Genomic DNA, 9585 nt, shown 5'->3' with positions numbered 1-9585 from the left:
GAAGATCCCGGTAGAGGAGGAGAAGGAGGGGACACTGCAAATCATCGGCAATGTCCTGGTGGCTTGACCCAGAGCAGGCTGCGTGTATATGAGACATCATGCCACTGAGGGATTTGAATTTGACCCTGAAAATTATGGAACGCCTTCAAGGGTCTTGTGCACAGTCAGTTGGATATCCAGTTCGGAAGGCTACCTCTGATGTGGCCAAAGGTTGGATGCCTGAACTAAGTTTTTTGCTGTCTCTGATTTTATTATATTTTCTAAGTTTGCTGATAGTAAGAATGCCACTGATCTTTCTAAACTCGAACTGCTTTTTAGGATTTTTCCTTTGGATATAAAATTCTGCCAACAAAATTGTAAAATTCTGTGTATTCCTTTTAAAACAAGAGCTTTTCTTCATGTTTTCAACATAATACAGTGAGACCGGGAAGGCAGTTTCTTTGTGGAGGGTCAGAATATTCTCAGGAGAGCCTCCTTCAGTCCTGGTACCTGCCTGGCCCCTGGAGCCCTTTGGGTTTTTGACCCCAGAGACAAAGCCAGCAGTGCATGTATGCCTTCTCATTTCATCCTTGTCACAGTGGGACTGAGTTCTGCCCGGGGCAGGGAGGAAGGAACACATTGAGCACCAGCTGTATACCAGGCCCTGCACAAGCGCTTCATGTGCATCATTTCACAAGCACCCTGACATGTGGGCATCAGGAGCACCATTTATCAGATGAAGAAACTGAACCCCCCAGGGGTTCAAGAGGACTCGGCTAGGGTGATCCTGCCAGGACTGGGGGCACTGGGAGTTCACATCTGACTCCATATCTCCCCCCAGCCATGCCCACTCTGGTGCCAGTGGACAGAGTGAGCCCGCCTTCCAGCACACATCCTGCCAGGACACTCCCACCGTGGGAAGCCCCGGATGTGACCCAGGTTAACATGATGGTGCACGGAAACCTGAGCAAGCCCCAAAGTTTGACAACGGCTGACTCTTTACTCACTTGTTGCTGCATTCAGTTAAGCCTCATGAGCAATAGTTCAAATCCGTCTTAATACATCTCTATTACAGACAAGGAACTGAAGCTCACTTCTCCATAAAAAAGCCTCCGTTTCCTTTTCTGTACCATGGGGGTCTTGCTAACACCCATCTCACAGGTTGTGAGGCTTATATTAAATGTTACTATTTGTAGGGAATTTCCTGGTGGTCCAGTGTTTAGGACTCTAAGCTCTCACTGCCGAGGACCCAGGTTCAATCCTGGTCCGGGAACTAAGATGCTACAAGCTGTGTGGCATGGCCAAAAAAAAAAAAAAAAAAGAAAGAAAAAAAGGAAAAAAGTTACTATTTGTAAAGCAATTAGAAGTGTCTGCAACGTAGTAAGCTGTCTTCGTAAGTGTTAAATAAAACTGCATGGATATTTTTGGTGTGTGATGAAGGGCGTATGGCAATGTATCGAGTGTTGGAGTCCTGGCTCTGTTATTTATCAGCTGAGTGACCTTGGACAAATCGCTTCACCTCTCTGAGTCTCAGTTTCCTCATCCGTACAATGGGGATACTAACAGTTCCTAGCTCACTGAGAGTCAGTGAAACTTCCCAGGCAGGCGCTTGGCTGCTAATCGTTCAGTGTTGACCCAATGATCATCATTTACAGAAGCTTAATAGGAGAACGGAGGAGGATTCCATTCCCTGGGTTTAGTTGTCTGGTTGATGGGTTCCTTTGGTTCATGCCGTTGCATCTTCGGGTTGCGCGCCCCACCGCCCTTGGGCCTGCGCGCTGACCTCCTGCAGGTCCCACGGGTTCCGGTAGGTGGCGCTGTTAGCACCGCGGCGCTGAGACAGAGCTGGGAGTCCCCGCCTGTCCGCACCTCCCGGATCTGCAGCCCGAGCCCAGGGTGTGTGCCTTGCCTCGCTAACGTGTTCGGGGTGGTTTCCAAGGGCTACGTGAGGAGCCCTATTTGAACACTGTTGGAAAAGTTTGAAGCCTCTTAAGTGGGTGCTTTGGGATTCTGACTTCATGTCAGCCGCTGGGTCGAAGGTATGTCCTATTACTTCTGCTACTCCTACTAGTACTACTGCTACTACTGCTGCTGCTACCACTACCACTAGCACCATCACCATCATCACCTCACAATTTTTGGGTTCAAGTCCAGGTTCTATATCTTTGTAGCTGTGTGATCCAGGGAAGTCAATTCACCCCTCTGGGCCTCAGTTTCTGCATCTCTAAAATGGGACAGGAACACCTCTACCTTGCAGGATTACATAAGATAATGTGTGTAAAATGCCTGCCACAGAAAATGTTCAATAATTGGCATTTATTAATATTTTTATTATGATTCTATGGCCTGCCAGGGGCTCCTGAGGGGCAACCCGACCCCTAATGCAGTTAAACCGTAGCATGTTCACTTCTTGGTTTGAAAGATATGGCAGGGTGCACGGCAACACATCCACAGGAACACCCCAGAAAACATCGTGCAATATGGCTGGGATTCCTCGCTCTGCCCTAATCTGCTGTGTGACTCTGAGCAAGTGCCTTCTCCCCTCTGGGCCTCAGTTTCCTCATCTATAAAGTCAGGAGATTGGACAGTTCAAAGCTCCTTTCTAGCTCTGTCAATCTACAGTGGACTGTCACTGCATCCAGTCCCTGGTTTGTATTCGTAATTCCAGGGAAATCAACACTCCATCCACAAGTGGGCACTTCGGTTTCTCCTTGTGACATCTAATGGGACCACATGTGCAAAGCACTTAGCACAGGGCCTGGCACCTAGAGGGTGCTTGATAAAGGGCAGCTATGATGATGCTGATAGCAATCAGCTGTCCACCTAGCCCAGAGAGGAGTGTCTGGAAGGCAAGTCATTCAACTCCTGTTTGCTGAACACCTACTATATGGGAGCCCCAAGTCAGATAAGGCTGCACCCTCCAAGGGGCTCAAGGTCCACGGGAAGACATTTAGATGGAGGAGGGCAGGGAGAGCCCCTCTGAGGAGGTGACATTTGAGCTAAGATCTGAAGAGGGAGAAAGAACAGACCAAGAAAAGAAGCCGCTACAGCTGATGCAAAGGCCTTGAGGCAGGAGAGAAAGCACCACGTTCTAAGGACAGAGAGAGGCCAAAGTGTCTGGAGCCTGGTGATCAAGCGGGGAGGAGAGTGAGGGAGGAAAGCTAGCGATGCTGAGGCTAGTGTGAGTTTGGTTTTTATTTTAGAGCAAGGGAAGTCATAAGCCTCTGTGAGTACAGGGTGACAAAGACAATTCTCAGTTGAAAAAGCTGTTAGCCAAAAAACAAAGAAAGAAAACAAAAAGAAAGCTGTTAGCTAGGATCTTAACCGTCCCGGCTGCTCCCTCCGCTGCCCCAACTTCTGCCCCTTCCTGGCTGGGAGAATTGAGCTCTTCATCACCTATGTGCCAGGGGGCAGGGGTGGAGGAGTGGCGGGGGAGGGGCTCCCAGGCCTCTGTGAAAGTCATGGACCTCTCAGAAACATGTTCATTCACCCCCCCTCACAATTCTGGTCACCATCCCAAGGGCCTCCATGCATCCCTAGTAGCCCACCCAGGGGCCCCAGCTGGAAAGCCTGGAATTACTCAAACCCCACTGGCGCCAAGGCTCCCCGCCCTCTCTAGGCCATAGCTCCAGATGAAGGCTAATTCCAAAATGCCCGTGGCCAGCTGTGGCTCGGCCACACCCACAGGCCACCAGGCCTGCTGCCCAGCAGCGGACTGGAATCACAGCCAGTGGCTGAGGGCTGAGGGTGGCTGTTCCCATGGCAACGGATGTCTGAGGGGAAGGGCTTCCTCCCGACCTGGCCTCAGGTTTCTGCCCCAGGGAGAATTCCAGAAGAGCCTCATGGTCTCTGGGACAAAGCCCGCTCTTTGTAGGACCGAGGTGGACAAACCAGCTGAGTGTCCCCAGCCTCTTGGTATCCTGTCTCTGCGGCTTCTAGGTAAATGTGGGGAGATGTGATCTCATGGGGGGCCTGCTGTCCATTGGGGCAGCCCCCCAGAGGAAGACCATCAGACCCCACACCCTCCTGGCTCTGTGACCTTGGGCAGGTTCCTTCACCTCTCTGAGTATGTTCCTGTCCTGTAGCTGGGAGGGATTGGTGAGGATCAAGCCCTACGCAGTGCCTGGCACACAGCAGGTGCTGCATAAATGCACACAGGCCGGCCCTGGTTCTCCCCCACCCTCGTCCCCAATTGTTTCTTCTCCACATCATGACTTGAGCCCTTCCCTGGCACTCAGAGAAAAAGCCAAAAGGCCAACCAGAATTCTCACGCCTACAACCCCATGTTCCCCGATCTCACCCAGGTGGATGTGAGCAGGGCTTCCCATGTCAGAGTTGAGGGCACTAAGGCGCAGGGGCCAGTGCCAAGTGGCTGCTAGAGGGGCTGGAGAGTGTCGTCTGAATTCAGACGGTCCTGGGTTCAGATCCTGACTGCATCACCAGCAGGTACCTCAGGCAAAGGGCTCGCACTGTATGGAGGCTCAGTTTGTCCATCTGTGAAAAGGGCTGGAGAAACCCACCCATCTCACTGGGATGAGATGGCCAGGGTCTGCAGGAATCTAGCCCCACGTGGTGGTTTTGGCTGCATCCCTAACTCTGAGGAGAGCTTCAGGCCCCCAGGAACCTAGATACCAACTCTTGGCCTAAACCAAGCTCTGGAGCTGTGAGGACACCAGCAGGGCTAAGGGGGTGCCCAGGGGAGAGAAGGAGGGGAGAGGGCAGAGGCAGAACAGCATGGGGTGTGGGAACAGAGAGGAAGGAAGTTTCTGCCTGGGAGTGTAGGGGAGAGCCATGCCAGGGATGCCTGCTGCCTGCTGGACTCAGCAGTTCTCATCTGTAAAATGGAGACACTAATGCCAACCTCACAAGATGCGGGAAGGAAGATGTGTAAGGGAGAGTGTAGGGTAAACATAAGAGTGCTCAGAAGGGGATGTTGGTCTTGGTGGGGGAAGCACGGTGCCCTCACAGGACTAGTTACTGAGCGTTACTATGTCCCGGCATTGCCGGCCCTCACGAACATGATCGTGTTTAATCTTCCCAGGTAGGGGAAGGGGTAGGGGCAGTTGCTATTCCCATGTTATAGACAAAGAAGTAAAGCTCAGAGAAGCAAGGTCACCTGCCTGAGGTCACACAGCTTAGAAATATGGTACAGCCACTCCCAGATACTTTGGACTCCAGAGACCACATTCTTCTTCTTTTTTTTTTAATCTTTTGTAACAGCTCTATTGAAATACAATTCACATACCATGCAATGCACTCACTTGAACTATTCAATGGTTTTTAGTATATTCACAGATAGATGCAATTCTTACCACAGTCAATTTTAGAACATTTTCATCATCCTAAAAAGAAACCCCATACCCTTTAGCCATCACCGCTCCAAGCCCCTCCAGCCCCTTGCAAACACTAGTCTACGTTCTTTCTTTTTTCTGTTTTTTTGGGATGCGTTGGGTCTTCGTTGAGGTGTGCGGGCTCTAGCTGTGTGGGCTTCAGTAGTTGCGGTACTTAGGCTCTAGAGCCAGGCTCAGTAGTTGCAACACGTTGGCTTAGTTGCTCCGCGGCATGTGGGATCTTCCCAGACCAGGGCTCGAACCCATGTCCCCTACATCGGCTGGCGGATTCTCAACCCCTGTGCCACCAGGGAAGTCCCTAGTCTACTCTCTGTCTCTATGGATTTGCCTCTCCTGGACATTTCATATAAATGGAATCATACAGTATATGGTCTTTGATGTCTGGCTTTTTTCACTCAGTATAATGTCTTCAAGGTCCATCCACTTCGTATCAGGCATGAACACTTCATTCTTCTTTTTTTTTTTTTTTTTTTTGGCGGCACCATGTGGCTTGTGGGATCTTAGTTCCCCGACCAGGGATCGAACCTGGGCCCTCGGCAGTGGAAGTGCAGAGTCCTAACCACTGCACCGCCAGGGAATTACTTCATTCTTTTTATTGTCAAATGATATTCCACAGTATAGATATACTACATTTCATTTATCCGTTCATCATTTGAGTCGTTTCTATTTTGGCTGGTATGAATAGTGCTGCTGTGAACACTTGTATACGAGTTTTTTTGGTATTCATATGTTTTCATTTCTCTTGGCTGTATCCCTAGGAGTGGAATTGCTGGGTCATATGGTAACTCTGTATTTAACTTTTTGAGGAACTGCCAAACTTTTCCACAGTGGCTGCACCATTTTACATTCCGACCAGTGGTGTATGAGGGTCCCAGCTTCTCCACATCTTTACTGACACGTGTGTCTTTTTTTTTTTTAAATCAAGTCCTTGAGGTTGCTACCAAGGACTCAACTTTTTTTTTTTTTTTTGTGGTACGCGGGCCTCTCACTGTTGTGGCCTCTCCCGTTGCGGAGCACAGGCTCCGGACGCGCAGGCTCAGCGGCCATGGCTCACGGGCCCAGCCACTCCGCGGCATGTGGGATCTTCCCGGACCGGGGCACGAACCCGCGTTCCCTGCATCGGCAGGCGGACTCTCAACCACTGCGCCACCAGGGAAGCCCTATGATCTGTCTTTTTGAGACCATATTCTCATTGACTTTGCTATACTAGAGTCTGCCCAGCTTGGGTTCAAATGCTACCAGCTGTAGGATCTCAGGCACGTGGGCTCTCTGTGTCCTTTTATAGAAGATGGCATAGGAATCTCTCCCTTCCTCGTTGTCAGGAGGTGAACTGGCAGCATCAGGGCTATGCTAACTGTAAAGTGAGGTGCATATGTCTTTATATGTTTTTATATATGTTTTTATAACCGGGGGTTGGGGTAGATGTACCAGGTATAAAGTCCCTGAGATGTGGACCCATCTGGCTCCCGATCTCTCCCCAGTGCCTGGCACTGATTCTGGCATACAGTAGGTGCTTGCTAAGTGTAGACCCTCGATGCTGCCCAGGAACCTCCCTTAGTGGAAGTGGCCGTGCCCCTGCTAGGGACTCTGGGACCCATGTGGGACAAGGTGCTGGGCCTGCCTATAGCCTCTACAGGACTCTCTGCCCGTTTTAAGGGCTTTGAAAATTTTTCCTTCCCTAAGAGGAAAAGTTCCTTTTGTTGAGAGTCTCTTGTTCTTCCAAGGCAGAGCTGGAGGGTTCCACCAGAGACAAAAAACAGTGAAATAATGGCAGTCACATCCTAGCAGTGGCCCTTGTTCATATTTAGTCAAACCACCGAGTGTTTGCTGGGTGCCCCGAGCACCTCACTTTCTCTTCCCACTCGCCACTTTCCTGCAAGGCAGGCCTGCATGCTTTCAATCAGCCAGTATTTTTTCCCTAATTTTTCTTTTATTGTGGTAAAATACACATAACAAAATTTGCCATCTTAAGCCATTTGTAAGTGTACAGTTCAGTGGCTCAAAGAACACTCACATTGTTGTGCAACCATCACCACCATCCATCTCCAGAACTCTTGTCATCTTGCAAAACTGAAAGTTTGTACCTATTAAACTGTAACTCTATTCCCCCCTTCCTCCAGCTCAATCAAACAGTATTTTTTTTTATAACGTATTTGGCTGCGCCAGGTCTTAGTTGTGGCACGCAAGATCTTTGTTGCGGCATGCAGGATCTTTAGTTGCGGCATGCAGGATCTTGTAGTTGCAGCGTGTGGTATCTTTAGTTGCGGCATGCATGTGGGATCTAGTTACCTGACCAGGGATTGAACCTGGGACCCCTGCATTGGGAGCACAGAGTCTTAACCACTGGACCACCAGGGAAGTCTCAATCAAACAGTATTTTAAAAGCACCTACTAAGTGCCAAGGGGCTGGTCCTGTGGCTGTAAATGAGACAGACGTGGTCCTTGTCTTGTAGGAACTGATACCCATTTTTCAGATGAGAAGACTGAGGCACTGAGAGGGAGAGGCTCTTGCTCACGGCTCCCACCTCATCAGTGGCAAAACAGAGTTTAAACCCATGGCTGGCATGGGGCCAAGACCCAGCTTCTTGGCCCAAGATGAGTCACTTTTTTGCATGGGGCCTCAGTTGCCCCGTCCATAAAATTGGGTTCAGGAGGGAGTTGGGTTAACCATACAGATGCTGAGGGCTCATACCTCTTCCCCCTAATTTTGGAGAAGAGCGGACACCCTCCCCGACCCTATCTTCTCTCATCCCCTCCATCACCTTCCTACTAACCTGAATTATCCCTGTCATTTTCTTTTCATTTGAGAAGGGTCTTTCTGCAGAAATGGGCTCCAGACTAGTTATGCCCATGACTCCTCTGCTTCCCAACCTGGCCCAGCCCCAGCCCAGAAGGCCCCCAACAGATGGGCTTTCCATCAGGGAAGTATGAGGGGCCCCTGTTTACATTCCTCACTGCCAGATAGCTGCCTGTCTGCTCTGTTTAAGATCCTGGAAACCCAGAGTAAAAAGTTTCTCTTCCCCATCCCCTCATGGAGGGAGCTTTGGAGAGGCCACACTACCTTCCAAGCCTCAGTTTCCCATCTGTAAAATGGGCACAGCAATCCCTACCTCATAGCCTGGTGGGAGGAAGGTTTACATGACACCCCACCCCACCCCACCCCTTGCTTAGCGAGTTCATTATTAAGGTTTCTTTTTGGTAAATGTTTCACACTGGTGGTTTGAATTTTATTTTAATTTTTTGTCTGTTCGTTTTGGCCGCAAGGCATGCAGGATTTTAGTTCCCCGACCAGGGACCGAAACCATGCCCCCTGCAGTGGAAGCACGGGGTCTTAACCGCTGGACCACGAGGGGAGTCCTCAAACTGGTGGTTTGAACACATCACTTCCATTAAGGTTCTCTATCTCCAGCGATTCTCAAATTCCACTTTCTAGCTGCCGAACCGACACCCCATGGGAACTATTTCTACTTGCAAGCTCAGGAGGAAGGACGTACCCCACTGTCTTCCCAGTGGGAGATTTAGCTCAGTTTAGTAAAAACAATAACGATAAAAAGGGCTAAGAATACTCCTTGGGCTCTGCACAGACCTGGTGCTCCCAGCATCTTCACTGTGATGTGAGGTGGGGACATATCTACACTGCGCTCTACAGAGGGGACACTAGAGCACAGAGAAGGGACCAGCTGTTCAGTTAGTGAGTCACAGAGCTAGGGCTTGGGCTCAGGGAGTCTGGCTCGAGGCTTCCAACCAGTCCTGGCAGAAGTGAGCTGCCCATCCCATGGAGGTATTCAAGTGTCTGGGGTAGAAGGTGTGTCTGGGTGGTGGGGCTTACCTTCGCCATTTGATAAAAGAAAAAGCACTCATTGATCTCCTACTCAGTGCCAGGCTCCGTGCTAGGCGCTGGGTAGAGGTGAAGTTAAGAGGAGCTCACATTGATTTAGTCCTGGACCTGCACTGTCTGTAACACAGGTGTCTCTCCTCCTGGACGTGGAGCTACCTGAGGCCCGGGACCTACCGCAGACCTGTCTCTGAATTGTCTGCTGAATGAATGAACGAGCAGCGAGATGCCCATTAACAGATAAGGAAGGAGTCCCAGGCTGGAGAGGTCAGGAGTCCATGATCTCAGGATTCCAGCCAGAGCCCCCTCCACGGAGCGCCTGCCCTCTACCAGGGATCATGAAGCCCACTTTCCAGGTGAGAAAACTGAGGGCCCGCCTCTGTTCCCCGCAGGGGAGCCGATCCCGGGTGCGGGGTAGGC

This window comes from Lagenorhynchus albirostris, chromosome 14 (assembly GCF_949774975.1).
Source record: "Lagenorhynchus albirostris chromosome 14, mLagAlb1.1, whole genome shotgun sequence".
Classification (NCBI taxonomy): domain Eukaryota; kingdom Metazoa; phylum Chordata; class Mammalia; order Artiodactyla; family Delphinidae; genus Lagenorhynchus; species Lagenorhynchus albirostris.
Note: the sequence above shows the minus strand (reverse complement) of the source record.